The following is a 6,000-nucleotide window of genomic DNA, read 5'->3' on the forward strand; positions in this document are numbered from 1 at the left end:
AGGCATTATGACATCACAATCTCAGCTCTGGAATGTTGCTCTCATTGGGGTTCCAGAATCTTGCTATTCTATGAGATGCTGGAATGTTGCTACTTTTTAGGTTTTGGCCAGGTACTAGACCACCATGAGATCGGGCTACTGGGCTTGATGGACCATTGATCTGACCCAGTAAGACTATTCTTATGTTCTTAGACATATGTATGTATGCTGTATGTATTTCCTTTGTAATGTTCTTTTTCTGTTCCAAAAATACCCCTATTTCCTTCTGAAGTGTTATGCTTATTTACCCCCTCTTTTACAAAGCTGCACTAGTGGCTGCCGTACGGCATAAGCCCTGAAGCCCATTAAATTCCTATGGGTTTTGGGACAGTTACCGCAGCGGCAGCCACTAGCGTGGCTTTGTAAAAGGGTCGGTATTTGTTGAAATACTGGATAAAACTAAAGTTTAAAAGAAATTCTGTGAAATGTGCAAAGTAAAAAGTACAAGTCTACTTTTCACCAATGTGGGCAGTTAAAATTACCCCCAAAATATTGTAGCGCCACTTGGAAGTGTGGCTTGTAATATATTTATGGGTTCTCTTTTGGTGAATAGACTTCTTCAAGAAAATGACACGGTGACAGAATTTCTCACCGTCTCCGTCCCTGAAGATAACCGCGGGAAACCATCTCCATGTCATTCTTTAAGGAGCGAGGAAAGAATCAGAGTATGAATGGGCCCAGCCACTGACCTTCAAGCCAGTCCTTCAAGCCTTGCATTGAAGAATGCTGGTGTAGAAGGACTGAAGTTGAGGTAGACACTAAAGAATGACAGTCTCTGGTATCTAGAGCTGAAACTGTGATGTCATAATGCTTTATTCCACCAATGAGAGCCAATCTCATCAGTGATGTCACAATGGCTTGACTGCCCTATACTTGGTTCACATAAGAATCAGAGTATGAATGGGCCCAGCCACTGCCCCTAAGCCTTGCATTGAAGAATGCTGGTGTAGAAGGACTGAAATTACGAAAGAATGATAGTTTCTGGTATCCAGAGCAGATATTGTGATGTCATAATGCCTCATTCCACCAATGCCTAAGAACCAATCACATCAGTGATGTCACAATGGCTTCATTATCCTATGTACTTGGCTCACATAAGAATCAGAGTATGAATAGGCACAGCCACTGACCTTCAAGCCTTGCATTGACGAATGCTGGTGTAGAAGGACTGAGGTTGAGATGGACACAATAGAATGACACGGGATGGTTTCCTACGGTTATCCGCGGGGATGGAGACGGTGACAAATTCTGTCACCATGTCATTCTCTACGTTCTGAGGACAACTGAATGAGAAGATTTTAACAGTGTACCTGATCTTTTCTTTATTTATATAGTAGTGAACATACCAAAGTAAACTATCAGATTGTTATATTAGGAACCAGGTTGTCAGTAAGGCAGCTTTCACATGAAAGATTTACCATATACCAGTACACCCTTGCATATACAGTGTAAGTGAACTGCCTTAGGACAGTAAACTCTGAATACAATATCAAAATACATAAACAAATCTGTCCAAATTCAACAAAGATAATATTCAGCAAGATGTATAAGCAATCAAGTGGTAAATTAGATATACTGGGCTAGCAATGGTTTGCATTATAAAAATGGTTCACACTGAAAAATCCAATTTCAATACAGTTCAAAAGACAGGAAAAGAACACAGGGAAAACAACTCAAAATCCTCAGTTAACCTCTGAACGGGTTGAGCCTGCTGTGATCTCTCTTCCACTTTCATAAAGGCTTTCTTAGCTAGTACATTCTTAAATGATTCTACTGACAGAGCTCAACTCTCCCTCTCGCAGGAGATCACAGCGCTCTCTGAAACATAAGCACAATAAATGCATCAACCCGATGGCAGATTTTGGTACCATCTGCAAGAAGGCAAATCTTTCCAACTGCCGTTCACAATGAGGGCCATTTTCGAAAGGAGATCCGAGTCCAACTTTGGAATGGGACGTCCAAATAATTTTTTTTTTTTTTACAATCACATACTTGGACATCTTGGCCGCCAAAACATATAGACTGCCAGGACCTCTAACTTTATTTGTCATTTTGGCCACTGAAACGTCCAAGTTGGATACTTCTAAATCAGCACCATTTAGATATGGGAGGGGTCAGCATTGTCATGGACTGGCCACATAGATATGCAACAGAGCAGTGGGGCACCTTAGAGGGCACTGCTGTGAACTTCACATAATGGTTTCCAGATGTGCATCTCACTATAACCCCCTTATAAATTACTAGTCTTATAGCCCGTTACATTAACGGGTGCTAGAATATATGTGTGTGTGTCTCTCTTTATTTCTTTCTCTCTCTCTCCTTAGCCGCTTTCTTTCTTTGTCTTTCTTTTTCTTTGGCTGTCCATCACCACCCCTTGCCTGCTCCCCCTGTCCATTCTCCCTTCCTTTTACCTCCCCTGTGTCGACCACCACCCCTTCACAGCTCTCCTTATGCAGCAGCAGGCCTTCTCCCTTTGTTTTACCTCCCCCCTGTCCAGCAGCACCTTCCTTCTCCCCCTGTCCAACATTAGGCCTCCGTTCCTTTTTCTTCACCCCCCCTGTCCATCAGCACCTCTTTCCTTCTCCCCCTGTCCAGCAGTAGGCGTCCCTTCCTTTTTCTCCCCCCCCCTCCTCCTTATTATCCCTATGATACACTTACCGTGCTCTGCCCCTGATCAGAGGCTCCCGACAGCCGCCCAGTTGCACCCATTGGAAAAGTTCCCTCTGCGGCATCCCGCACCCCTCCTGACGCGACTCCCGCTGTCCCGCACCTGCCCCTGTGTCTTTCTTCTTGTCTTTGTGTCCCTTCCTCCCTCTGTCTGTCTGTCCAAAGCAGCATTTCCTCCCCCCACACCAGTTCCCTGTGCACCTGTCCCTGTGTCTTTCTTCTTGTCTTTCTGTGTCCCTTCCTCCCTCTGTCTGTCTGTCCAAAGCAGCATTCCCTCCCCCCACACCAGTTCCCTGTGCACCTGTCCCTGTGTCTTTCTTCTTGTCTTTCTGTGTCCCTTCCTCCCTCTGTCTGTCTGTGCAAAGCTGCATTCCTTCCCCTTTCCATTTCCCTCCCCCCACACCCCCTGTGCCTGCATTAGCGTTTCCTCTACCCTCTTTCCCTTCCCACAGTCGCGACTACAAACGCGGGCACGAGTTCTTTGTCGCCCCCCCCCTTCCCTTCCCTTACCATGGGCCCGACTGGCGATTTAAGGAGCGTGTCAGCACTCTTCACACGCTGCTTCGGGTCCTTCTACTACCCTGATTTACTCTGGCACGTCCGGAGCAAATCAGGGCAGTAGAAGGGCCCGAAGCAGCGTGTGAAGAGTGCTGACACACTGCTTAAATCGCCAGTCGGGCCCGTGGTAAGGGAAGAGGGGGGGCGGCAAATGAGTGGGGTCCCGGGCAGCGGAAAGTTGCTGGGCTCCTTGGTGGGGGCGCTGAGTGGCCGCGATCCCTCTCCTCCCAGACCGCCCCTCCCCCCCGGAGGAACGGAGATCGGCGGCTACAGCCCCTGGCTTCGGCGTCTTCTATCCACTGTGGCCAACCCTAGCGGAAACAGGAAGTAGTCAGAGAGGGCGGGCCGCAGTGGACAGAAGACAGCAAAGCCAGGTGAAGACAGCATTTAAAAGCGGGTGAGCCGGCGAGAAGGAGGAGGTGTTGGTTTTGGCAGTGAGTGAGGGGGGGAGTCGCCGGCTGTGCTTTCATGATCTGTCCTCCGCATACGCACTCTGGCCACGAGGCCAGACCGTAAGCCGCGCATGCCACTTCCTAGCTGCAGCTCATGGAAAACGGACCCACGCCTAGGAACTGCGCATGCGTGGCTTACCGTTTTATTATATTAGATGCTGAGCCCTCCAAAACTCCCTCCAAACCTACTATACACCCGCCCTAATAGCCCTTATGGCTGCAGGTGGCACTTAAATGGCAATATAGTAGGGTTTTAGTGGGTTCATACTTCCCACCATAAATGTTGTGGTTAGAGTGGCTTATGGGCCTGGCTTCTCTCTATGGTTCACTAGCCCACCCATAAATGTTGTGTTTAGAGTGGCTTATGGGCCTGGCTTCTTCTCTCTATGGTTCACTAGCCCACCCATCTGGCTAATATGCTGTCACCTGTGTAGAGTTCTACTAAGCTTTCCTATACCAGATGCTACTGTTCTAAACACAGGTATGTAGTGTTTCATGCAGATATTTAGGGGATGTGAGGGGGGTCAGTGACCACTGGGTGAGTGTGAGGGGGGGGGTCATACCTTCAAGCATCTAGTTGTCACCTAGTCACTTTAGTACCTAGTCACCTAGTCACCTAGTACCTTTTTTGGCACTTAGGCCTAGATCAGGGATGTCAAAGTCCCTCCACGAGGGCCGCAATCCAGTCGGGTTTTCAGGATTTCCCCAATGAATATGCATGAGATCTGTTAGCATACAATGAAAGCAGTACATGCAAATAGATTTCATGCATATTCATTGGGGAAATCCTGAAAACCCGATTGGATTGCGGCCCTCAAGAAGGGATTTTGACACCCCTGGCCTAGATTCACTAAACTCACCGATCGTGTCCCGCTCAGTTTGCGATCGTTCCCCGACCCTGACCCGATTCACTAACCTTTTGCCCAATCAATCTCCCACCCGATCCAATCTGCCCATGGAAATGAGGGGAAATGACATAAGTAGGAAGCCATTGATTCACTAAGCAGCAGAAGAAACACCGATTGGGTTTGCCAATCTGAAATGAAGCGATTGCTGAGGACCAGTCGCTTACTGTCCTTGCTGACTCTCCTGCTCTCTTCCGCCCTGAAATCCCAGTATCGAGGTTACAACCCCAACCATCAAAATAAAAAATATAAAACTGTAAAATATCTCTACATATGCGTACAAACTCCCTTTCTGCAAAAAGCGCAGTGCTAACCCGTGGTTTTAACCCACGGGTTTAAAGCGTGTTCTGTTCCATAATCTGGCTGCACAAAAATCATTCCTTTTAAATTTATGTCCACTCGTAGGGCCAGCAAGTAAACTGCAGCCACCCCTCCCCCTTTATTTTGAGCTCACTTGTGCAAAGAGCAAGCGCATGCGCATCTACAGCCAACAAGGATAATCTGCACATGTGTCGCGATCGCGTGCGTCCGATCAGATCATTTGCATGCTGAATCTGTAGTGAATCGGTCGCTCAGCAAAACTTGGCCACGAATCACCCAACAATGATCCAGATCGGTGAGTTTAATGAATCTAGGCCTTAGGTCAGAACATCTTGCAAATGGTTTATCGCCACAAGATGTCCAAGTCTAAGTCGGCCCAAAGCACGCCCAAATCCTGCCCAGAAACACACCTCTAACATGCCCCTTTATAAGTTAGATGTCCTGGAGGGTGAACATCCCATGAGACATCTAAAATATTTGTTTCAAAACCCGGCACTTGGATTTTTTTGCCCAGAAAACCATCCAAGTGCCAATTTAGACATTTTTTGTACATTTTTGTGTTTTGAAAATGCCCCTAAATATCTCTTACAACCTGTCGAAAGAACCAAACAAGGAAGAAAGCTTAGGGCAGAGCAATAGTAAAACCCCTTTTCTCTGAGAGAACTCCTTTTACCAGTGTCAGGTCAAAAGCGCGCCGGGACAAAGGCGCGCACAGACAACTGAGCGCAATGCGGAGGTGCGCGCCGAAGAAAATGACTGTTTTAAAGGGCTCCGACGGGGGGGTGGGGGGGAACCCCCCACTTTACTTTATACAGATCGCGCCACATTGTGGGGGCGTTGTTGGGGGTTTGGGGGGTTGTAACCCCCCACATTTTACTGAAAACTTTACTTTTTCCCTAAAAAACAGGGAAACAGTTAAGTTTCCAGTATAATGAGGGCGGTTACAACCCCCCAAACCCCCCACAACGCCGCCGCGATCTGTATTAAATAAAGTGGGGGGGGGGTTCCCCAACAAAACCCCCCGTCGGAGCCCCTAAGAACACTCTTTTTCTTCGGCG

This window comes from Geotrypetes seraphini, chromosome 7 (genome assembly GCF_902459505.1).
Source record: "Geotrypetes seraphini chromosome 7, aGeoSer1.1, whole genome shotgun sequence".
NCBI lineage: Eukaryota > Metazoa > Chordata > Amphibia > Gymnophiona > Dermophiidae > Geotrypetes > Geotrypetes seraphini.